This window comes from Rousettus aegyptiacus, unplaced genomic scaffold, assembly GCF_014176215.1.
Source record: "Rousettus aegyptiacus isolate mRouAeg1 unplaced genomic scaffold, mRouAeg1.p scaffold_m13_p_17, whole genome shotgun sequence".
In the NCBI taxonomy this organism is placed as follows: domain Eukaryota; kingdom Metazoa; phylum Chordata; class Mammalia; order Chiroptera; family Pteropodidae; genus Rousettus; species Rousettus aegyptiacus.
The window spans coordinates 5638896-5664759 of record NW_023416292.1 but is presented as its reverse complement, the minus strand read 5'-3'; the positions used below and the strand labels follow the sequence as shown (position 1 = coordinate 5664759).

General features: G+C 44.9%; 1 long non-coding RNA gene across 2 annotated transcripts in view; it reads right to left on the bottom strand.

The window, feature by feature from the left end:
* Nucleotides 1-25864, bottom strand: part of LOC107513501 — a 55073-nt gene that overhangs the window by 10489 nt on the left and 18720 nt on the right. For both annotated transcript variants that reach the window (XR_001597555.2, XR_001597556.2), the window contains exons 2-3: nt 13201-13271; nt 19-297 (exon numbers count right to left, since the gene is read on the bottom strand). This is a non-coding gene — a long non-coding RNA (uncharacterized LOC107513501). The remainder of the gene's footprint in view (nt 1-18; nt 298-13200; nt 13272-25864) is intronic.

The following is a 25864-nucleotide window of genomic DNA, read 5'->3' as shown; positions in this document are numbered from 1 at the left end:
TTATTTTCAACTTCATACCTGAAGAATATATTTTCTGGATATGGAATTCTGGATTGACAGTTCTTTTTCTTCAGCACTTTAGAGATGTTGTTCCATTGTCTGCTGACCTTCAGGGTGTCCAATGAGAAAACTTGTTTCAGTTAGAACTTTTGTTCTTGTGTCTGTGTAGTTTTTTCTCTAGCTGCTTTCAAAGATTTTCTTTGCTTAAGTTTTCATCATTCTGATTATGATGAGTCCAGGTGTTCTTTCATTGAGTTTATCCTATGTGGGGTTCAATAAGCCTCTTGGCTCTTGAATCTGCCAACATGGAATAAAATAAAAATTCAGTAAGGTGTTAATAGAAGTGTGGAGCAGATACGGAGAGGGCCCAGAAGAGGAGCAGTCAATTCTACTAAGTTGGTGAAGGGAAAGAGATGTCAGGAATGGACTTCGGCAGGTATGTAGAACAGAGCGTGGAGGAAGCGGTCCAGGCCCAGGGGCCAGTGTGAACAAAGCCATGAGGCACGACACATCTTGAACCCAGCTTTTCACTCTCTAGTGCTCTTTCACTTCTCATAAGCTTTAAAAAAATAATAATAAAATATAAAAAATAAAAATAAACCAGCTGGCTGTGTTTTGAGAGATCCTTAATGGTGTCTTCAGGAGACAGGTGTTTTGCCATTCTGTGTTGTGTTTTTCAGGTCAGGAACAGCACTCTCCCTTTCCCTGTATCTCCTGAAGCCATCTAGCACACAGCTTTGTGAATTTAAAAACAAAAACAAAAATAAAATAAAATAAAATAAACGAAAGAACCAGCCTTGCTCATTGAACAGCATATGGGGGACTGATTCTGGTTTGTCACTTTATGGAGATACAGTGGCAGAATGAAGAAGTTCAGTTTTCCCTATTAGAAAGACACAAAAGCTGACTGTTGAAATAGTAACAAGTTAATTGTTTGCAGTGGTTTGAGACTCTTAGAAACAGAATAAGTAGAGGAATTTATTTTATCACCAAAACTTATACCTATTAAAACTAACCCTTCAAACCTTAGATGTTCATCCAGCATTAATTACTACATTTAAGGGGCTAAAATTAAGTGCTTTGTTGGTTTCTCTAGATAATTTACATATCATTACTATACAATTCATGGTGCAATGATTTTTATTAACATTAGTAAGTGAAAATGGAATGATTTTACCTCCAAGCTTTCAAGACCCTAGGGTCAGAGTCACTAATTTTGTTCTCCTTTAAAGTTATAATTGTCAATTTGTAAAACATATATGTAGAATTTAATCATTTATTTTAAAAAGAAAAGCATGAAACCAAAATGAGTTGGTTTTTACAATTTCACTGGGATTGTATCAAACCCACAACCAATGCTTTATAATATAGAAAGCGAAAAGAAAATGCAGAAAGAAGCAAATAAAACTCAGCCAGAGTAGAGAAAAGAAGGAAAGCAAAAAATACCAAAAGTAAAATGGAGGAAATGACATTGTTTAATTTTGTTGGTCCAGCACCTTCCAAATGTATTTAACTATGGCATTTAAAGAATAGCTCAAGGGCCATTAGTGTACCTAGGGACTCAGTCTGGGAGGCTCTGGGGGATAGCCATCCTCAAAATCCAGCCAGGAGCAGCATGTGTCATTTGTGCAAAGAGCTTGGACTCCAAAGGCAAAGACTGGATCGTTTGTTGGGAGCACTTCCGTGTCCACTAATCCCCAACAGAAAGAAGTGGCCCTGGGTGACCACATTTTGGTCCATGGAATGTGCTTCCACATTCCAGCTCCCTCCCTAGTCCAGACAAAGCTAGTCTGCATTCTGGGGTGAGGGCTGTGGAAAGTGTTTGTGAAGCACAATATACCCATGAGAGGTTTCTGTTATTCATCAGAAGTCTGGACACCTCCACACAAAGTCCAAAAGGGGGGCACAGCAAGAATGTGCCCACCTGTCTGGAGGCCAGCACCCTTGCTGTGCTCTGGAGGGAAGTAGCATGGTAGAGGCTAAGGGTACAGACATTCCCAGACCCTAAGAGATGCCGCCCATCCCGAAGGCAAGAATGACGAGCTCTTGCCATAGACTTCTCTATTTTTCCTTTATTCCATCTCCCATCTTTCCTTCTCCAGATCCCTCTGCATTTTCTGGTTGTCTTCTCTGCCTTTCTCCTTCCGCATCCTCATTTTATCTCCTCCCTCTCTTGTTCAAGGTCCTACTGGCCACAGGGTCCTACTGGTCAAATTGGGATCTGCTAGGATTTCCCTCTTTCCTACTTTAAATAAATCTATCTACCTGCCAAGCTCCCTCCATCCCCACCTCAAGCCACCCTAGGCATAGTGACAGAAGGAGCCTTTCCTAAATTTTTCAAATGGGTGGGGGGTGCGGTAAGGGTGGGCGTGAGGGTGAGGGTGTTTGTTGTCAGTAGCTGTCCCTCATCTCTGAGTTAGGAGGGGGATGGTTGTTTCCGGAGCAGAGTTTCCTTAGAAATGCCCCCTCCACCCCGTGCCTCTGCAGAGAGAGGATTTGGCCAGTGTGACATTCCCTGACAGCTCTGACAGGCTTCAAGGAGACAATTAATGCCTCACAGCTGCCTCTACCAGGGAAGGTACTGCAAGAGGAGAAAGGGGGGGCGGGAGAGAGAAGTGTGTAAATTGGCAAAAAGTTTTAAAGTGAGAGTAAAGAGTGAGGAGGGAATCAAATCAAAATATTATTGTACAAATTCCTCTTGGAATCTCCTTAAGGGCCAGTCAGTGGTCACACGAGGCAAACTAGGGAATCACCAGAGTGAAGCTAATAGATATCTCAATTGTCGGAGCTTCTGGAAAGAAGCAAGCCAGTGGCAGAGCCTACACCCTCGTCCTTGAATCCTGGAATGTTGGGCCTTGAACCATGCCTGCCTTGTGGACAAGGATGGGGGCTGTCTCAGGTTGCAGGTACCCAGCTTCTAGGGCCAGGGGAGAGAGGGAAGCTCCTGGGAAAGTGGTTTCTGATAAAAAGGCAGACAGACAGACAGAGAGATAGACAGGCGTCCTTCCTTCCCAGATACCCCCATGTCTGCCTGGGCAGACAGATGGGCCTTTCCTCTGGGCTTTATAGATTAATGCGTCCTTCTTATCAATTATGGAGACAAGAAAGTGTAATTTTCTTCCCATGTTTATACTGTTCAGGATTAATCTGCCTATAAATGGGTAATCTGTCAGCTTTCTGAGAAACACTGAGTGGGGAGGGGGTGGGGCAGGAAATGGGGAAGAGATTTACCAGTGGGTAATGCCATCTGCTTTATTAGGTTGTTTTATAAACCTGACATTCAATTTGTTCTGGAGGACTTGGTGACAGATTATTCTGTAAATTCCCAAATAATTACAATAACCAGAGAAAGGAGAAAAATAGGGCGAGAGAGGTGGATTTGGAGGGGGTCACTTGCCAGCACTGTTGTGAATAATGGTTTCGGGGAACAAGATCCATCCTCAGCCCCCTCTGAGGGTGGCTGGAGAAAGGCTAGGTTTTGGAGGCGAAGGACTGACAAAAAGGGTCAGGTACCTCTTCAACTAGGGGTCTCATCCATTATCTCCCCATTTTCAAACCTTCAGATATTGCTCTCCCCAACGAGACAGTGAATAGGGATAGCGTTATCACTGTGTATATTATATCCTTTGTCCTGTCATCTGAGTCTGAATCCTGTCCCCTCCTTGCGAGTCATGTGAACGTAGGTAAGTTACTTAGGCTCTCTGTGCTTCAGTCTCTTCCACTGTAAAGCCTGGAGAACAGTAATACTTACCTCCTACGGTTGTTGCTGGAATCAAATTAACTCCTATGTGGAAAGCACCTAAGACAATGTTTGGCACCTACTAAGTGCTATATAAACTGTTTGCTGCATTATTATTATGTATTTGTGTTTTTATCCTGTGGTACTGAGCTCAGTGCTGTCAATATAGGATGTTCTCCGTGGATACCTGACTGCTGAGTCTAAAGAATCAGAATGGTAGGATCAGAATGTGGGCACCAATAGGCCCATTATCAAGCCCAGGATTCACCCCTTCCCCTCCATCTTCAGTTTGAACACTGCCAGGGACAAGGAGCTCCCCACCGTCTACCACTTGGGCAGCTCATTCCATCAGCATTCTGTGCCAAGGAGTCCTCACATAAAGCCAAAACTTACCTTCCCCTAGCAGAGTCTCCCAAAGGGTTAAAGCTGTCGCGTCTGCACAAAGAGGCAGGGGAGAGCCCCCCTGGTAAAGCATAGTCTCAATGATCAACTCTGAGAGCTCGTTTTTCAGCAGAATGCTATTCAATTACCCTGTGCACGTTTATCTTACATTTCCGAATGCTGCTTTCTGTGCCTTCTGTAATCTTATTTGCTGCTCATGCTGGATTGGAGGTGGGCGGAGGAAAGAGGGTCACACAGTGTGTGTCCTCAAGGCCCACCTAGTTGATGCCCGCCCTTGTGTTCTGCGTACAAGCATGTGGTCATGAGGTCCCACGCGGGGAGAAAGGAAGGGTGGGATTGCAAACCTTAGTCCCTGCTCTTTCTGGCCATCTGCGTGTCTTTGTTTTCCAAGGACAGCTCTCTGCTACCTCAGGTGGTTACCAAGATAATGAGGTTCAGGGAGAGGAATCACTCTTCTGTGGTTTCCCTCAAAGACAATGTCTGTGTCTGGGTGACAGCTGAGTAGAATCCTTATCACCTTGCACCTCCCGGTGCCTTCTTGACCACTGGCCCCTGAGTTATCCATCTGTAAACATTCTATACACTAAGAGTATTACCTGTCTTTCAGAAACTGATGCACAATTAGGATAAATAATTTGCTTCATGTAGTCGGATGTGTAGCCAGGGTTTAGACTGTGTAGTGAGCTGCTATTGTGTTGCCTGTCTGGAACCGATCTCCCCACTTCTTCTGGTAAAATAACCCCCTTTTCTGTGGGGGTGGGGAATCCGCTCCAAGTAGTTTCGACAGGGCCAGTCCTTCTTCGGAGGTGTGCAAAGGACCCTGGCCTGGCCAATCAGAATATCTTGGCCACAGTAATTGCATCAGGGATAGACATGTGACCACCAGCCAATCGGATCCTTCTGTAGGACTTGGCTGCCAAAGTTGTTGGGAAAGAAATTTTATTCTTCTGGGAGTTGCTAATCCGGTAGGATGTCAGCCTTAGGTCACTGGTATTCACCACACTCACCACGAGGAGAGCACTTGCTCACAATAGGAAAGACAAAGGCCCAATGACGTCGTGGAAGTCCTAAACCCATCCACGCCTGAGGAAGTCATATCCTCCAGACTTTAGGTTACATGAGTCAAAATATTCTTTTTTTTGCTTGGTATTATGAGCTGTATTGCTGTCATATAAAACCTCATTAACATAGGCTATAGTTAGCACCTCCTCCTCATCTTCAAACTTTATCTCACAAATTCCAGGTGTTTGTCAAGAAAGGATTGGGAGCTGGGTGACCGGCATCTCCGCAGGTGTTGGGTTGTACAGCTTTGTGGGCCCTTCTAGAGTAGGTGGCTTAAAACAACAGAAACTTATTCTCTCCCAGTTCGGGACCTAGAAGTCCAAAACCAAGGTGGTGTAGGGCCATGCGCCCCCGAACCCTCCAGGGAAGGGCCCTTCCCTGCCTCTTCCGGCTTCTGGGAGCCCCAGGTGTTCCTTGGCTCGTGGTGGCATCACTCCAGTCCCTGCCTCTGTCTTCACATGGCTGTCCTCCCTCTGTGTCTGTCTGTCCAAATTCTTCTCTTCATATAAGGACACCAGTCACGTTGGATCGGAGCCCATCCTACTCCAGTATGACCTCATCCTAACCTGTGTACATCTGCAGAGACCTATTTCCAAATAAGCCACATCACAGGTGCCAGGGGTTAGGACTTGAGTATATCTTTTGGGGGGCACAGTCGAACCCATAACTCTGAGTCTCTGCCCTACACTGAATGAATCTGCGAGGTAGTTCAGTGCCCACTGGTGTCCAGAGGTGCGGAGCCCGCGTGGAGCTGTGCGTATGTGTACTCGCCTGCACTGGATTCCGTGTGCGAGTCCTGGGTTCATATCAAACACGGGGCTTTCTGTCCTTAGTGACAGTTGTCCCTTCACTGTTCTGTGACTCCTCACCTGCCTATAAACCCCTGTGCTCATACACAAAAGGACGAGTTTCCAATGACTTTCTACTAGTAAAATGAGTTATTTCCTGACTGACACATTTCTTCCTCTAAAGATACACTTACTTACCTCCTCCTCTGGCTCACAGGGAGGAAACACAAAACAGATTTGAGCCGATTCAGGGTGGCGCACTCACACACACACTGTCACAAGGAGTGATCGAGGGCCCTGGAGCTCCTTTTCACTGAGATAAACATCTGTGACCCTGCCTGGAGCAGCTCACACCACAAGGGGCTTCTACTCTATAACCGCATATGTATTTAAAGGTACATACATTAACATTAACGCCTCAAAATATTTTTAAGATAAAAATCTCAATACTAATTGATCCAAAACAATTACTCTAAGGCTGCTGCTGGCTTCTCCACTGGCAAATGGGAGCAGGCAGGTGAGGAACTAAACAACATAGTTCTCCCGCCTGCCTTCCTACTGGGTCCCCGCCCCCCACTCCAAAATGGGGGTTCGCAGACTGCATTTCAGGGACTGCCAAGGATAGCTATGCAATCACTCTGCCTGGCTTAGAAGTAACTGGACAGGGAGCCTAAGCGACAGCTCCTTTCTGCCTCCTTTTAGAGAAATGCAGTTTATGAAAGAGGGAAGAAAGTTCGAGACCATTTCGGCTTTCTCATTGTACAGGAGGGGAGGCGTAGGCCTCAGCTCAGGGGTCTACTCTCCTTTCTCCTCCTGCAGTCTTTTTTCCCTTTTGCTCCCTGCCCTCCAACCCCATCTCTTTAGACTTTGGGGTGGGGCAGTGGAGAGGAAGGATGGAGGGAAGAGCCCCCTTCCAGGGAAGGCATAGAAGGAACCCCATGATGCGCAGACATCCTCTCTGCAGCCTCAGGTGCCTCTGCAGCCCAGACTTGCCTCCCAGAAAGCCCATGGTGTCCACCACCTGCTCTGCTGATCTATTTAATCCAGAGACACTCTTGCTCCTGCGCTTTGATCCTGCAGGCGCTGGTAGCTTTTGTTCTATTATTGACAGCAGGCCGATGCTGGGCTGTCTCTCCTTATTGCAGGCCATTGGCGGGGCTGCCCACTGCCTCCCCAAGGCCACTGGACTATGTCCATCAATAAGTCAGTAGCAGTGACTGGGTTTGAGATGCCTTTGGAAGAAGGGATGTGCATCATTTCAGAATTAGAGTTTTCTATAAACCTCCTTTTTGTAAGAGATTGGGAGAAGAAAGCAATGAGCATAAGGATTACAGACATAGATGTAAAGATGCAGAGAGGCATATCTTGTCTGCCTAGGTGAGTGTCAAGCTTTTAAAGGTAGATCCTGCTCTTATATGTGTGTGAACCGCATAGGACCCAATGCAGCGAGGCATCCTTGATATTCATTTAATGAGTGAATGTGAGATTTAGCTTCTCCTCCTGAGTCCCAAACCCTTCCTTCCAAAGACAGAACAGAAGCGCAGAGCTTCACAGCACTTCTAACGACACAGTATTATGAGACGTTTGTTTTTGTTAACCCACTATCTCCCTACATACACACAGAAGATATAAGCTCTATGCAGGCACTGGTTTTGCTCACACTTGCGCCCCCAGCACCTGGCATAGCACCTGGCACATAGTAGGTCCTCAAGAAATATGTGTAATAAATGAATAAACAGGGTGTCAGGAGATCTGGGATCTAATTCTAGCTCAGTCACCAACTTTCTGAGTGACATAGACCAGTCACTTCCCCTCTCTGGGTCTCAATTTGCCATTATGTGTGACAAGGGCTATGTGCCAGATCCCCAATGAGGTCACCTCAGTCTAGACATTACTTGAAGAACATGGAACATCGGTATCACCATTACAGAGTCCACACTGTGAACCTTCCAGACCCATGTTCTGACATCTTCCTCCACAGGAAATCCTTACAGTAACCTCCGTCATGAAGTGTTTTGATAACATGCAGACCAGGCGTGGTGGGGTTTTATATATATAGCAAAACCCCAGTATCTGCAGCCAGGGTGAATGTTCAGAGGCTACAGAAAGGAAGTGTTCTCCAATGCAATGCGTGACTTCTGCAAAAGTGGTGAGACCTTTGTCAGTTCATACCTTCATTCCTGAAGTTGCTCTCCCTCCCACCAAAAACCAAGCACTAAAAGCCACACTGGTGGCACTGGATGACGTCCATCAGTGGATTGGAGCCAGGAGCTGGGAGGGCATGTAAAAGAGAGACACCCTAAAGAAGCCATTCCCCAGCAGCAGCCCTGGAAATACAGGCGTAATTGCACAGGGGCAGAGGCCAGTGACAAGATCCGGATGCATCTTAACATCTCAGAGAGAAAACATTCCAAAGTGACTGCTTGAGATAAGTAAGGGGTGAGACCCAAGAAGATCAAGGCAGCTCAGAATAAGGAATTAGGGGAGGACTCCACACACCCAGCTGGTGAGGATGAATTTAAAGAGAACTGTGTGTGGTGTGGATCTCTAATCAGACTAGGGCACATAATTCGCATTCCACTGTGAGGTCCACTCTTCTCAGTGTTGGATTGCCCTTAAGACATTATGACTGGGCAGGTCCCCAGCGACCCTTCCACCCTCATCCCTGCCTTGCAGAGAGCTCTCCTCTCTGGAAGTGTTACTAGTCCGTGCATTTTATGCCTTCGTGGGGCTGGCTCGGGTAGGTGATATCTTTGGTGGAATTCGTGAGCTGGGCCAGGCTAGCTCTTACTTCTAAGTCTTGACTCCTCTGCTGCCTCCTCCCCCTACCCGGAGAAGCAGAGCTGTTTGCCCTGCAGTGCCTTGCTCAAGGTCAGGGAACAGCCAAGGCCAGGACGAAGGGGGTTGGTGATTCCCAGCACTGCTGTCACCTGACATTCACTTTACCGTCTGTTGACTCCCAAACAATACAGTACATGCCTATGTGCAGGGTACCTTCCGTCTAGTTTTCCAGTAATCCATTCCTACCAACAAACACACAGGGTTCCCCTGGCCCTGAGTGGACCTGGAAAAACACAGCACTTGGCTGGTCTCCCGGGTTGGATTGGCCAGTCCTCGCCCAGCCAGCGCCGGCGGGCAGCTAGGTGGAAGCAGCCGTGCCACGGCGCCCAACTTCCAGCAGAGGGCAGCCGCGGGCCGCAGAACCCCAGACTGCGCCGGTCTTTCTCCCCGCCCCCCGCCCCGACAAGCTCGTCCTGCGCCTGCGCAGACCCTAGGCGGCCCCCAGGCCTGAAGTCCGGCCCCAGCTTCCGGCTGCTGGGGCGGCGGGGCTGCTGCTTCTGGCCCCGGAGGGAACAATGGGCGGATTTCAGCCGTCCCGGCCGGGCAGCCTTCCTCTGAGGCCCCAGAGACGCGATAAGCAGCATGAACTGCGGTCGCGGCCCGGGGTGTGGGAAGGATTCCTGGCCGGCTGGGAGGCAGTGCGGCGTCCGCGCTCCCCGCGCTTCTACCCGGCGCGTATTCCTGGGCCTCCGCCGGCCGCGCTCGTTCTGACCGCCCCTCCGCTGGGCCACCCCTCGCCCACTGGCTCCACTTCGAGCAAAGTCCCCTCGACCTCTTACTTTCAGAAATCGCTCTGACTGGAGGCCCAGGACATGGGGAAGGGCCCCTGAGAACGCATAGTTCACGGAGAACCCGACTAATAGGCTGGGGCGGGGCGGAGGGGGTGGGGCTGAGGTTTTCGCTGCTTAAAGGCTTTCAAGGTCAGAGCAGGAAACGACTTTAGGGATCAGTCAGGCGCTGATGAGACAACAGGGAAAGTACATTGTCCAAGATCAAGAAGTTTGCCAGCGGGGAGCACGACAGACCATGGCAGTGTCCTCCTTGGACCTCGTGATGGTTTCCCTAGCTCGGGAGAAAGAGCTCCTTGAAGTGGCTTCGAGGCCGCCAGCATCGTCTAGCTCTGCTCGCTGTCCAACATGCGCCCCTCTCTACTCGCTCCTCCATATGGGGTTTGAGCATTTGACTCCATGATCCCAGCCAGCCCCAGCCCCAGCCCCAGCCCCAACCTCTACTGATAACTCCTGCTGTCTTTAGGTCTTGGCTTACACATCCACCGTTTTCCCCAGAAACCGTTCCAGGCCTTCCCTGTGCCCCTGACATAGAATCCTATCCAACACTGTGTTCCAGGTAGCCCATGCAGAACCTTCAGGCTTGTTCACTCTAGTCCCCTTCTCCCCCAGACTGAAAGGCCCACACTAGGTCCCAGTTAATATTATGTCTCCAACATCTAAACCAGTTCTGGGCCCAGCATAGGGGCTTCATTAATATATGATGAATGAATGAATGAATGGATCAAACCTAGCCCATCCAGGCTCCAATTTCTGGGCCTGTGAACTTTCCACCATATTGCCCACTGGCCCTTTTATAACTAAAATAAGATCGATGGCATAGAAGAGACTATGCTATATGGCAGAGGTGAGGAAAACGAGTCTCAGAATGAGAGCCAGTTCTTGGAAGAATATTATATTCCTTGCTTCTGCAGCAGGAGAATAATTTACAATATGCTGTTCTATTTCTATACTCCGAATGATAATTTCTAGCTTTACTTATTATTTTACTCAGAAATAACCTCGCCGAACAGATTTCAAACCATGTTCCTAGAACTTGACAAAAGTGTGTGAGGCCTCCATGTGCCCACTTCAATCAGAGCAGCACCATTTTTACTTTTTATTTAGGTTATTTCTTGTGGAAAAGGAGCCAAGGTTCTATTAATGCGTTAAGAATGTTCTGAAGTCTATAGCACCAAAGGATTGGAGAGTAGAGCAGCTGAAGAGCTGTGAACAATTGTTAACAGCTAATCATTTCAAAGGGCTGTAGCCTACATTTCTATTGTAGTCTAAATTTACATATTACAACCTGCCAACATACTAAACCTTTCTCCCTTCCTTTTATGTGGAGTCTGTCCTTACTCATTGTTTCTTCTTCCCTGATAACAGGGAGTCTGATGTTTAATGAATATAGTAAGAAACTGAGAGATATTTTTTCAGAATTCATTATTTATAGAAAGAGTTGCTGTTACTTCTTAATTAAAGAAGATAAGAACATTTTATATTTCTCCTTAAAAATTTTTTTTTGATTGAGACTCTAGATTTCTTTTTTTTTTCTCTCAGTGCCTCTCTTCCCCAACCCCCTATCTGTTCAGATCCTATTATTCCCTGGAACCTGTGAGTATGTCCCCTTACATGGCAAGACAAACTTTACATGTGTGATTATGTTATGGATTTTTTTAAAAAAGAAATTATCCTGAATGGTCCATGTAGGCCCAGTGTAATTAGAAGGGTCCTTATAAGTGGGAGGTAAGGGAGTCAGAATCAGAGAAAGAGATGTCAGTGGAAGCGGAAGTTGAAGTAATGCAATGTAAGAACACCAATGGCTTTGAAGATGGAAGGGGCCATAAGCCAAAGAATGCAGGTGTCCTCCTAAATGAAGGAAAGGCAAGGAAACAGATTCTCCCTCGGAGCCTCTAGAAGGAGCATAATCCTGTCGATTCCTTGATATAAAGCTATGGAAACACATTTTGGACTGCTGGCCTCCAGAACTATAAGATGAATTTGTATTATGTTAAGACACTAATTTTGTGGTATTTTCAGTACAAATGTAAAAGTTGAACCATGAAGAAGGCTGATAGGAAAACACCTGACTCATTTGAAATATGGTGTTAGGGGAGAGCTCTACAGACACCCTGGACCATGGGAAAGATGAACAAGTAGGTCCTAGAGCAAATTAAGCTTAAAACATCACTGGAGGCAAAAATGACAAAACTGACGCTGTCCTAACTTTGCGCACATCATGAGAAGGCGGGGTTCTTTGGAAAAGACAGCAATGCTGAGAAAAATAGAAGGCAGCGGGAAAAGAGGAAGACCAATTATGAGATGGACTGACTCTATAAAAGAAGCCATGCGCGGGAGTCCACAGGAGCTGAGCAGGGTTGTCGAGGACAGGACATTGTGGACGTCACTCATTCATAGAGTCACTGGGAGTCGAAGTCAACTCTACGGGCTGCCTCTCTTTCTCTTTTTTTCTCTCTCTCTCCCTCTCTTCCTCTCTCCCCCTCTCTCTCATGTTTGTGGTAATTTGTTAACAGCAGCGCTAGAAAACTAAACCATCACCATCCCAGGAAAAAAAAGAATTCTTGCTGTAGACACAAATTAATGGAAAGGAGATAAATTGAAGAGGGAGACAACCAGGCTAGAGCTATTTTGAGGAAAAGGAGTTCCTGTATTAGGAGTAAGAACATTAGAGGGTGCCCATATAGACAGATATGTTCACATTCTTTGTTATTCCAAAAAGACTATAATCAGCAGCACGGGGATATATTTGTGTAACACCTGCACGCATTGTCTTATATTTTAACTGTATAGTCATTTCATTTCCCCTGCTAGCCTGAAGGTTTCCATGATGGCATTGATCTTTATATTCCTGTCCTTTCCAGTGCCCTATCTGAATAACACCACCTTGCATTTGTGGGGCATGTCACACTTCCAAAGCCCTCGTGTAGCCATTATCCATTACGAGCCTTACCATAACTCTTGTGGGATCGGGCAAGACCATTAGTATTATTACTAACATACTTCATTTTACAAAAGACTAGCACCCAAATTTCTCTGACACCCAGGCCCTTCTCACTCTAGTAGTATTCCACTCATTTTACCTGCAGAGTGAATATTACACCACAGATGAGGAAGTTGAGGCACTGCCAGCTCCCCAAGTGTCCAGAAACTGGGCTCTGGCGGTCCAGAGTTACTATGTAGACCTCCTAGGGCTGCTTCTCCCCTCTGAACACAGGAGAAAACTCCAGAATGGTGACACCCATTCTGCTTCTCAAGGCCATCGATCATGTGGAGGGGAATAAGGAAGGTCACCTTCTGCTGCTGGGTCAGAGAGGAAGGCCAGGCTGACTGACAGAGGTCCCCAGTCTGAGCCCCTCCTCTGGCACCTCCACTGACCCCGGACAGTGTTGCTGTGGAGGTGGGGAGGAGACCCCGTCAGGCTTCTGGCATGGACTGACCCCAGGGCAGGTCAGAAGAGAAGGTACCTACCACTCTTTTACATTTTAAAAGGTCTTCGTGACCCATCTACATTCTCACTTCTGAAGGTAGCACAGTCTCTGGAGTTAGAGACAGTTTCAAGTCATAGGTCTCCACTTACCAGTGGTGTAACTTTGGCAAGCCACTCTGCCTGGACAAGGTCCCACGTCATCTGCAGAATGTGGATAACACCTACCGTGCAAATTGTTGGGAAGAAAAAATAATATATGTGAAATACATGGAAAATAAGCACTCAAATGATAGCTATATTTGCAGGCAAGAAACAAACAAACAAACAAACAGAGAACTGGAGTGTATTCCTCAGGATTGGGCAGCTGGTAAATAGTAGAACCAAGACCCATCCTCAACTCAAGTCTTCGGTGTCTCATTCAAAGGCTCTTAACTCCCCAGAATCTCTGTGGCCAAGCGCGAGCCCTCCGAGGCAAAGCTGCCCACCCGCTCACGCTGCTTCTGCGCCGGCCCCCACCCAGAACCCGCTGGAAGCCTCGCGCAGCACAGCTGCACACATCTGGAAACGCGCCCGGCTGGAGCCCTGAGGGGCGTGCCTGGGGACGCCAGGGCGTCCGCGTGCGGCTCCTCCCTCTGGCCGCTGCCTCCGCTCGGGTCCCCCCCCCCCCCCGACGCAGAAGTGCACCCAGCGGGCGGTCAGGGCGGACCCCTGGCGGCGCCAGGCACTGTCCTGCTGGGGAAGCTCCCCGCGCCCCCGTCCTTGTGGAGCGCGGGCCCTTCCAGCCCAAGCGGCTCGAGAAGGGGAGTAGTGGGGAATGCGGGGAGCCCCCGGCGCACGCGTGTCTGCAAAACCTTCAGCAAAGCCCTCGCTTCGCAACCGTTAAAGATCCGCGCGAGGGCCGAGCAGGAGGAGCCCGTGCGGGCTCGGGCGGCGTTGGGAGAGGGGCCTGGCGCTCGATTCTGGCCCGCGGCCCGCAGGGTTCAGACGGGGCCGAGGCAGCCAAACCCGGTGGTTCGCGCCAAGGGCCCGAGCCAACGCTGACGCGGGGCTGTGAATAATGTTGGGACGATTCGGCGCGGCCCCTAGGGCCCCGCGAAGACGCGCTGGAGGGGCCGGCAGGCCTTCCCCGGCCACTGCCGAGCAGCCTGCAACGCGTCCCAGGCACGGCCACCGGGGCGCTGGCGCTTGAGGGAGGGGAAACACGGGCTTCATTCTCCGATTTACATCTTGGGGTTCTATCCACGGCTCTGGCGCGGGATTGGGATGCCTGAGTGGGCTGCGGCAGGAAGGGAAATACCGCCCGGTTCACAAACAATCCACGCACTCACGCGCCTGCTCCCAGGCCAGGCGGTCCTGGAGCAAGGTGCCCAGGAAGGAGTGTACGCAGGGAGGGCGGGCGCAGAACTTTCAGAAAATGGGCATCTGCTTTAGGAGGAAGACAACCTTGGACTTTAACCTGTGCCGAGTCCCCAAAGGGGCCTTTTACACAGTCCTGGCCCTGACTTACTCCCCTTATTGTAATTAATAAGACCGCAAATCATAAAGAGCTTCGCATTTTACAGGGTACTCTCATCCCATCTCTCCTCTTTGTCCTGACAGCAACTCTGCGAAGTGGACAGGGCAGGTACCTGCTTATTTCCCAAGTGAGAAAGCACAAGGGTGGGAAAGGCCTGAGGCTCTGTGCCCATTTGTCTAGCTAGATTCTGCGAACCACAGGTTAAGCCCCTTCTCTCTCTCTCTCTCTCTCTCTCTCTCTCTCTCTCTCTCTCTCTCTCTCTCTCTCTCTCTCTCTCTGCAGGCCAAGTTTCCAGCCTGAACCCTTGGCAAGTAATGGGCCCCATATAATATTGCGTTTACACACCCACTGGACTCTCAGATACTCTCTATGTGTATGGCTGTGGATCAGTCCCTCAGCTTGGTAAGGACGATCTGGATGTTAACTGACTCTTTGGGTTGAAAGAAACAGATGCAACCAGTTCATCTCACAAAATAGAACTTTTTTTGTTAGGTCTGAGGTAATAGCGGAATAGACACCACTGTGTCCTTCTTCCTGGCTAACCGAAAGCTGACACTGCCTGAGTTAAGGTATAGAGCCAAGCAGGGAGGCTGCTTCCTCCCTGCTGGCCCCTGTGATTGATTTAGGAATAGGCACCAGGTGTGATTCTGACCAATGAGATATGGGGAAACTGAGGGAGAATTTTCTTCCTTCTTTAAAAGGGGCACGAGAAAAGTACATTCCCATTTTTGTCTCTGGACGTCATTGCCTGGAACTACTACAGTCTTTCTAGTAAAAGAAATTAGGCTAGAAAGACAAGCAGTATATTGAGAGCCACAGGGGAAAAAGTCAGGAAACACTTGAGATCTTCATGACATTATTGAGTCACTAAATTATCAACTAGGATAGTAGGTGGCAGGGTGACTTTTGGGGCTTTCTTGTTAAATGAGATGCATTTTGTCCTTATTTTTAACACTACAAGGTGGATTTTCTATTGCAGCCCAAACCACCCTAACACAATTAACGAGACTAGAATCTCGCTGAAATACACAAGCAGGAACAAAAGTCCAATCGGGCGTCAGAGGGAGTTATCAGGAGGACATTTGGGACCTCTGGCAACTCTAAGCATTGGATCGTGTTGTCTGCCACATCCGTCTCAGGAGTTCCCAGTTCTACCACTAATGCACTCTGTCACTTTCTTGCTGTCTGTCCCTTTTTGCGTCTGCTGTTTCCTCTTTCTACCAAGTGGTTGGTACTCACAATTAATTTCCAGTTCACATTTTCAAGAATGAGAACCGGATTGGCCTAGCTATCCACCACATCTTCTGATAGAGACAGCTGCTCATGCCAGGCCACCTCCGAGTGGTAGTCAGTCTATACATTGGCTGTCCTTGAATCAGGGTCCCACTCCTTGTCTAATCAGCACTGGTAGGTAGAGTGGACACAGAACACATCAGCCCCGCGCAGCCTGAGGCAGAGGCCGGCCTGGAAAGCTTCCCTTAGAAGGTAACATTGCTCTTGGCAGGTCTGGTACCTGACTTGCTAGCACAGCCTTTGTGGCGAAAAATGAAATGGCAGTGCTGAGCCAACCAGAGTCAGAGCGAAGGAATCCACTTTACCGCAACCCCGCTCTGCCATAGATTTATTAGACACCCAAGAGTCAGGGGCGCCTGGCCACATGTTTGCCTGGTGTCTAGATCTGCCCCCGAACACACAATCATAACTACTCAGAAAATATTCCCACCCCAGGCGCACCACCCGCGCAAGAAGCCGACCCCCCGCCGCTGATCCCACTGCGCACACCACACACGATTTATCCACATGGCGCATTATGACAACCGTTTTAAGAGTTCTTTTGCCGTTCCAGCCCTTGTGAAACCCTCCGCGGCACAGCATCTTGTTGGGATATGTGAGCCGCAGCTGCACTGACAGAACTGGAAGCAGAAGTGACAGCACTGACTGCAGCAGAATGTTTCCTAAACCGAACCTTTAAAAAAGCATATGGGATACAAGCAACTAAGAGCCGAAGTGTGACAAAGCGACACTGCTTCCGCTGCGTTTACGATAGCGTGTGTGGTATTCTTTCCTTAAGAACAAGTAATCACAGGAGTGGAAGAGGTGCAAACAGAGGTGTTTCTGTCACTTATTAGTTCTGTTTCCTTGGGCAAATTGTTTGAACTTTCTGAGCCTCCATGTCTTCCTTGGTAAAATGTGTCTTCATTGGTAAAATACTTTCCTTGTAAGAATACCTTAATCCTTAAACACAGTAAGGCACCTGAGAAAATGTTGAGCACGTTCTATAACATTTTAAAGCTGTAATTCTCAAATACCCCCGGGACAAACAGGCAATCAGATTACATAATCTGAAGCTCCAGACCATGGTATTGATTGGGTCCTGTGAGGTCTGTCACCAGCTCAACAAATGAGCTTGGAATTCAAGGTGGTTATCAGATTAGAAATCAGAAATGGCTAGAAAGTGCCAAGTGGGTAGTGCGATATTGGGAAGAAGACACCTTCGTTAATGTTTGCCTGACCGGGAAATGGGAAGGAAGCCAAAGCTGTGTCCAGAGCTGAGCCCAGGTGTAATATATCATTTGATGCTACATAGGAAGTGGGGGGACCCAGGCCTGATACCAGCTAGGACTCCAAGGGAAGAAGCTCAAGGTCACCATGGGGCAGAGACACTGTTCAGTCACTGAATAATGCTAAGGCAAGCCTCCCAGGGCACTTAGAGATGGGTCAGGTATGAAAATGGGATGTTCAGGATTAGAGAGCCAAAGGACCTTTACGGACGTGGTGAGGATGTTTTTTTGAGACTTAAGTCAAGAAAGGTCTATTAGATATCTGAGAGCACTCAGAAGTCCAGTATGGACTTTTTCTTTTTCTTCAGAAATCAACAATTAGAGTCGAGGAGGTTTTAGAGATCTTTGACGGCCTCACAACAGAAGTACCAGAGACTGTGGTATTATTTAAGATGATGAGGAGGAACAGAGCCTATGTGCCTGGAAAACAATATTTTTTCAGAAGACAGTATTCCAAGATTTTTTACCTTCCTAGTGTACACATCCTGCAAAATCCTTAGAACTGTGAAGAGGATGGATTTTACCCTCATCATTAGGTTAAGTTAAATGGTACAGTGGCCTTAAGATAGAAAGATTTTCCAGGTGGGCCAGACCTAACCATTCGAGCCCCTTAAAAGCAGAGTTTCTTCTAGCTGGTAGCAGAAGAGGAAGTCAGGGGTCTAAAGCAGAAGAAATAAAGGTACTATTTCTGGCTTGAAGTTGGAGGAGACCACTTGTTAAGACATTCAGGTGACCTTTAGGAGCTGAGAGCAGCCACTGCTGACAACCAGCAAGGAAACAGGGATCTCAGTCCTACAACTGCGAGGAACTGAATTCTGCAAACAACAAGAACGAGCTTAGAAATGAATTCTTTCCCAGTGCCTTCAGATGAGGGCCCAGCCTGGTCAACACCTTGATGTTAGCCTTGTGATACCCTGAGCAGTAATCCAGACTCCCCATACCAGATTCAAATCCTGAGTTGGGTGTGATCTTAAGCCACTAAATTTATGATAATTTCTTATACAGCAATAGGAAAAAAATACATATCAATGAAGAAATATGTGGTTTAGATTTAGGACTTAGAAATGTGTCCGTCTTCATCTGATTTATTCTTTGGCTCTTTCCTTCTTGATTTCCTTTTTGTTTTCCATTAACTTCTTTATAATATTTTTTAAACTCACAATCTGATTGATTACTAGAAGCCAGAAAGAATTTGACTATACTTAAGTGCTGATAAAATATTAAAAATATATAAGAAAAATATAAAATCTGCATCCTACTTCTGTCACTTAATTTGTGTAGCTTTGGGAAAATTTCTAAATCTCCTTACATTCTAGTTTGTCATCGCTAAATTTGGAATTATAATGCTTACTTACTGTATTTAAGTCAGACTCAAGTCACATAATGTATTCCAATGAGCTTTATAAACCATAAAGCTGAATACAAATATGAATTACCATTTGTATGAAGCCAGAACAATCAGCAGGATGCCTAGGACAGCAAGATGATCCAGAAGCAGTGAAAGTCCCCCAAAATCTAAAAAGCTAATAGAGAAGAGAAAATTAATAAAGATGGCCCCTTTGACAAGGTCTTGGAGAATGACTATAAGGAACATTTCTCTTGAGTGTGCTTTCATTATGTAAGTAAAAAGAGAAGAATGAGAAACATGCTAGACTAGTTCTCAGTATCACCAAGAACAGGGTTTAAAATCCTAGGTGGAAAAAAAGTAATATAACCCACAAAATGGCCAACCGAATTGGTTAGAGAGCTAAAGAAATAAAGGAAGCCACACTGTGTTATGTAATAAGGATATTAAACAGAACCAATGAATGAGATCAAACTCATAAAGCAGAGGAGAAGCAGAAGGAAATTTCTTGGAGGAAATGTTATCGTTGGCTAAAGACAGAACATGCCTGTGCTTAACAATGGTGTGTGAATCGTCTTACGCAGAAAGAAGCCCTTGGAAAGAAAGGCTGCAGGCACTGCATATGGAAATTCAATCTATAACAAAGAAAATAAAACAAGAGATGGGTGATAAGCACACCAAGAAGGACAAAAAGACAGATGTGAAAATCAGATGAGTTCTCCAACTACTAACAGCATCCAAATTAGCAGAATGTTTATTAAGGATACATTACAGTAGCTATACAGAGAAGTACTTTGGAAAAGATTCAGAAAAGAAAAAAAACAGTACTGGTGCTATATTTACCCAACAAAAACAACAAAGTGTTTTGTTTCCTGTTTCATTGTTCATTGACAATGAAGCCGCATTTTAAAAATATGAACCCAGGTAATATATATATAAAAAAACCAGCACAGAGTAAAAGTAAATTTTAAATAAATTTATAGAAGTAATTAAAAGGTTTCAAAAGCACTCACAATTTTTTATATTTATTCTAGAGATGGACAAAACTGAGAACAACCCCAGGGAGTGAGACCAGGTAACCCCATGTCGCAGAGAAGATCCATGTTCAGGCTCTCAAGTGAACTTGAGAATAGGCACGGGCTTGAGTTCGAAGCTCAGCTCTGCTATTTATCATTTGTGAGATGCTCAACATGTAAATTAGCTTCTCTGAGCATTAGTTTTTTGATCTGTAAAATGGAGATCATGAACAATTTATAGGGTTTTGGAGAGGACTATGGAATAATGCATATAAAATTACTGGCATGTAGTCAATCGATGATCAAAATGGTAACTAATTTTTAAACTACTAATGTCTCCTCACCTGTAAAGTAAGAGAACTAACTAAATACGCTCCAGAATGCTTTCTCTCTATGAAATCTTATGGTTCTGCCCTTATACATTGTTGATGGGAATGTAAAATGGTACAATCACTGTAGAGAATAGTTCAGCATTTCCTCAAAAAGCTAAACATGGAATTGTCATACAACCCAGCAATTCCACTTCTAGTTATATACTCAAAAGAAATGAAAGTAGGGACTTAAACAGATATTTGTATACTAATGTTCATTAGAGCACTATTTACAATATCAAACAGGTAGAAACAACCTAGTGTCTATCAACAGATGAATGGATAAACAAAAGCAATACATATATATGGTGAAATAGTATCCTACCATAAAAAGCAGTGAAGTTCTGCTACATGCTACGATATGGATGAAACTCGATGACTTTATGCTTGATGAAATAAGCCAGAAACAAAAGGACAGATATTGTATGATTTCATTTACATGAAATACGTAGAATAGGAAATTCATAGATACAGACAGTACAGATTACCATGAGCTGGGAGAAGGTGTAAGGGAGCTATTGCTTAATGGGTTCTGAGTTTCTATTTGGGATGATAGACACATTTTTGGAAACAAGTTGTGGTGGTAGTTGCACAACATTATGAATGTAACTGATGCCACTGAATCGTACACTTAAAGATGGTGAAAATGGCATCCTTTATGTTATATAAATATTTTTACCACAAAAACGTTACGTTTCGATCTTTCAGACTCTTCCGCGATATGATAATATTAATATTATAGACGCAAACACTGTGTGCATATTCATGGTCCCTACACTCATGACCGTGTGCTCTAGAGTCAGTTTACTCAGTTTTCAAATCTTCCCTCCGTCATTTACTAACTGTGCCGTCTGGGACAACATACTCAAATTTTTTGAGTTTCAGTTTCCTCTTCTGTGAAATGGAGATGGTATGAATAAAGATCTTACAAAATGTAGGTTAGGTTCTCGTTATTCCTTGATAAGCACTGCTAAAGTGGTAGCAGAAGGTAGAGAGAGTGAGAGGGCGGAGTGCCCAATGGTGCTGGGGGCCAAAGCTCTTGACATCCTCAATTCTGATTTCCCAAGGCACTCTCCACCAAAGAGGGAACCTGGAGATTGCTGCCCTTGGCTCTCATCCCAAGATGATCCAAAGACAGCAAAGTACTCCTTGAAGCTCTACTTCAAGCTCACTCCATCTTTTCCACTTCAGGCAGAGAGATCATTCTAACTCCTCAATAATACCGCCTTGCTGCTCTTAGAATCTAGTTTAAACATGATTAAGGCTTACAAGGCCTCACAATCCAGCCTGTTTAATTCTCCTTTCTCAACTCTCACCACACCTCACCTTCTCTTTATGGTTTGACTGTGTTGACCTGCCCACAGCTCCACCTGGAAGCTGCCCTACCTCGCCACCTCACCTGGCTCTCTCCTCCCCATTTTTCCGGTCTACACTTGGACATCACCTCTTCCAGCCAGGTTTCTCCTACTCACAAAGGCTGAGTTAGATGCTTCTCCTTCTCCTCTATCCTACCATTGCATATTCATGTTACTGTCTGTTTTCTTACCATCTCTCCAATAAAACTATAAGCATTTTGTGCTATTAGTGATTTCCTCTCCAGTACCTAGAGTAGTGCCTGCAGTGCCTGATTCATAGAAAGAGATGCTAGTTGAATAGATAAATGAACTTGAATGGGTGGGAGAGTAGATGACCTAGCATTGGTTTTACAAATTGCATCAGGTGGTGAGATGGCAACACCAGCTCCTAAATTATTTGCCTCTTTCAGACCTTTATTGGGCTATTGTGGAACCCTTGACATTGTGCCAATATTAATGGGGAATAGTAAATGACAGCGCAGGTCCCAAACAAAGGAGGTAGGACGACTATTAGTTTTTAAGAACTTTCACTGGCCCCAACCATTTCTTCATGGTCACTGTTCTTCTACCATTCAAATCAACCAGGTTCTTCTCCCCCCATCTCCTGCCCCCACTTCTACCCCTGACCTATGGATGTTGCCATTTCCCCTTAAGAACTAGATCTCTAAAGGTGGGGCGTCTCCTCCCACACGCTCCAGGTGCGCCCTGGGGGCTTGGCGTCCCAGGGTTCTTAACCTTCCTACATCTAAGCTACTAAAATGTATAATTCCTGTCATCTTCGACTCCCATATCCCCTCAAATCTCTACAGTCCCCCAGTTTGTTGATTTGGCCTCCTATTTTTCTTCCTATTATTACTATTTAAAAATGCTTTGTGTAAGAGCAAAGTTCTATTAAATAATAAGTTTTCCTCCACATCGTGAAATAATCAAGGACACCTAGGCAACTCAACGTCATTTAGTATGTAATACGGGCCTCAGGCTAGCTTCTGTTTCTTTAGCACCTCTAGAAAAACAGGAGTTAAATTCTCGTGGCAGATACAGAACCAACTATAAAATGGTGTCAAATAGGGCAATGATCTAGTAATGCTCCTTTTTTAATCTTTATAATACTAGGAAAATTAGGGGCACAACCCTCTGCCATACGAAACAGGAAGGCTAGCCTTTCTCCTTTGAACCAGTAGCATTGTTTTATTGTCTTGGACTAAGAGAGGTCTTAAGAAACAATTAAATTTGCAGTTTAGCTATTGCCAGAAAAAAAACACATTAATTAAAATTAATGACACCACAATTAAATCATAAAAATAAATAAGCATTCATCAAAACTTAAAAGGGCAATTTAATACAATTTTCTCCAACTGGTCAAATTGAATCATTCTGCTATTTAAGTTGCTTTTTCACACTGTTAGTTATTGTGGCGTCCAATAAACACCTTCTTCAGAAGGAAGTAAAGAATAATAAAGAAGTTTGCTTTGAGAAGGCGTAGACAAGTGGTAATGTCTAGCCTATTCACTTATCAAGCTAAAGTCTTGTTTTCCTAAGTAGTGTGGGCTAGAGTTCTCAAGTCTTTTGGGTCAATTTTCACTCCAGTAAAAGCAGGGCCTTTGCAATCTATGCTTATATATGACTTTTGATTTCTCCGAGCTTCAGTTTCCTCGCCTGACAAATATAAACAGTAATATCTGCCTCATAAAGTTATTTAGAACACATCATTCTACTGTCTGTTTTTCCTAGTTCTCCCCTGGTTCACCTTTTGTGGCACGTACTTCTCCTGAAGTGGGCAGCCTGTCTGAGAAGGATTACAAGTCCAGCTCTTAATATTCCTACATAGAATGACGTGTCAATTTTTTGCCCATCTTGTATCTAAAGTTTATAGCTCTCATTTTAATAAGCAGTTCAGATAAATCTATACTGTTTAGAGGATTTGGTCATTTTTTTAATAGGTAAATAGAACCTGCCCAAAGATTGTTTGGGCATTTAGTAGTTGAGAGAATCAAAGCATTTAAATCACCCATCGGAGATACTCTAGTTCTAATCATGTAATTTTACCCCCGAGGGAAGCACAGTATCACATTTTTTTAACCTGTGGAGATGCTTTAATTAGTAGCACGTTAGTACATAAGGGCATCTGCTCTTATTTAAAAACAATATGACAACTAACTATCTGAATGACTCTTCTGTGTCTCATAAAACCAGAGTAGATGTTTTTCATGTCGTTGCCTAATTCCCTTTATTTAAAGACTCGTACGTTAATTCCTACTTGAGTTGTCTGCAGCTGAATTTTATTCTTCTTATTGTCAGGAAACAAAAACTATGCAGACTTATGTGTTTAGCTTTTGCTTTCGCTGCCAGAAAGCATATCACCAGCTTGTTGCCCATGTGTGCCAATCAGTTCAATTTAAATACTGCCTACTCTCCTTGCATTTTTCAACTGTACTCTGCAGGACTTTACTGTAAATTATCTTATCTTGCATTACATTTTATTCCTGAGTCCTATCTGAAATAGAAGATGGTACAATTTCCAATCATGCATGAGAAAAGTTAAATATTTCATTCAACTCAACAATAGCAATAACTTATCTAGAGAAAATACAGGATAAGTTATTATAAGCAAATGTGAGTAAATCACTGTACAGATATGAAAGATTTCTGTTCAGAAAAGCTTAATAGAAGTGATAAGTTAAAAAAAAACTAAATGTGTTTTATGTAGACACATATCATACAGGTACAGATACATATGTAGATATAAATATCATATATATCATATGTATTTATATGGACCTATATACATATATGCAAAATTATCAAATTCTAGGTCACATTGTCTAGGTTAGAATCCTAGCTACACTGTTTACCAGCTTTATGGTTTTTTGGGGGCGAGTTATTTATCATCTCATTGCCACAGGGTCATCGTTTCAAAATTGCAGATAAAAACATTTCCAACCCATGTTGCTTTGAGGATTAATGAGATACTTAGAATATGGCAAGTTCTCAACAAATACTAGCTTTTAGTCTTATAACTCCCTTTTTTCTCATTTATAATGACAATATTCCTGCCAACATTTGGAAATCTAATATTCAGTAGTTGAACAATAGTCTTACATGTTTTAAGGCAGATGGAATATCTTCCTCAAATGCTAAAGACTGGAAAGTTCTTAATATTGCTTCCTATAGTCATTACCTCACTCAAACTCCAATAATCTAGACCATATGAAACTCTTTAACAGGCACCATTGGCCAGGACAGAAGCAGCTGTGATCACGGGAGAGACTTAGGGGTTGGTAACCCTTAGAACCATGTAGCCCCCTTCCTTAACCCCTCTGCAGGACATTCTGGGATACACAAGGATCAGAGTTTTTCTTGCTGCAAAAACAATTGCTAAATGGAGGCTTGATTTTCTGTATCCTCCAAGCTCACCCTTCAGTAAGGTCCTCCACTGGGTAGCCAGCATTCCCTACATGTGTTATCAGAGGGCAGGGGCCCTAAGCAAGAAAATACGAGCTCAAAATGATGACCTCATGTGGAGAGCAAGCTCCACACCCTGGCAGTCAGGAATGGGGTGATGGCTTGGGGAGGGGGATAGTGGAGCCCAAACTTAGCTCTCAACCTTCACCCTTGGCCTTGCCCCCACCACAGCAACAGCAGCAAATGGACGATAGCACCAAACTCTTTTAGCTCAAAATTACCAACCATCGGATGACAGAGGGAAAAAAACATGTGTGAGGTTATGATGCTTCAGATATTGTGTTAAATGGTTTCCATGAAATATCTATTTAATATAATATGTAATGAAGAAAAATGCGGAATTTGTGAAAGCTAGGTTTCTGAAAGTTGAGATTTTTTCATTCTTAATGTATATTTTTATTTCATTACATCTTTATTTAGAGGACTCACAGTAAATTATAGCATAAACATGTTTTTTAAGTATCCGTTCGTGTGTGTTTTTAAATACTCGCATAGGGGAGTGAAATAAAAGTCCTTTTACAGAGGGCTTTTACATTCAGCTAACAGTCTACCGGGTCTCATTCCTGCACAGTCTGAGGCTACACTTGCCACACGTGGCTGCTGAGCACTTGAAATGTGGCTAGTGCTACTGGGGTACTGCATTTTTTATTTTAACTAATTGTAATAATTTACATTTTAAAAATGAAACAATCCAAAATATTTTTCCAGTAACACAACTCGATCATTTAGTTCAGACTACATTTCACATCAGCTGTTTTGCACATAAGACGTTACCGTGTTATGTGGTGTGCATGTTGCACACCTGCATTGTTTCTAGTATTACATGTAAACACTTCACTGCCCGAGTCTAGTCCATGCCCGAGTATTGGTTCGGTTCAAATGCTTTTTCCCCTATCACCTCCAAAAGTTTTATTGTGTCCCTTTGCTGTGTTGCCAGGGTTTTTGGATATTGTGTTTTATATATTTTCACATCCCATCATATCTACAAAATGGCCATCTGTGTCTCCTGCTTCTGGTGAGAAGAAGGAGGCGGCAATTAGTCTTGAGACGGAATATCTTGAGATGAAACTCCAGATAACTACCCAACTGTAGGCTAATGTAAGTGTTCTCAGCATGCTTAAGGTAGGCTAGGCTAAGCTTTGATGTTTGGTAACTTGGCAAAAGCATTTTCAACTTACACTGGGCTTT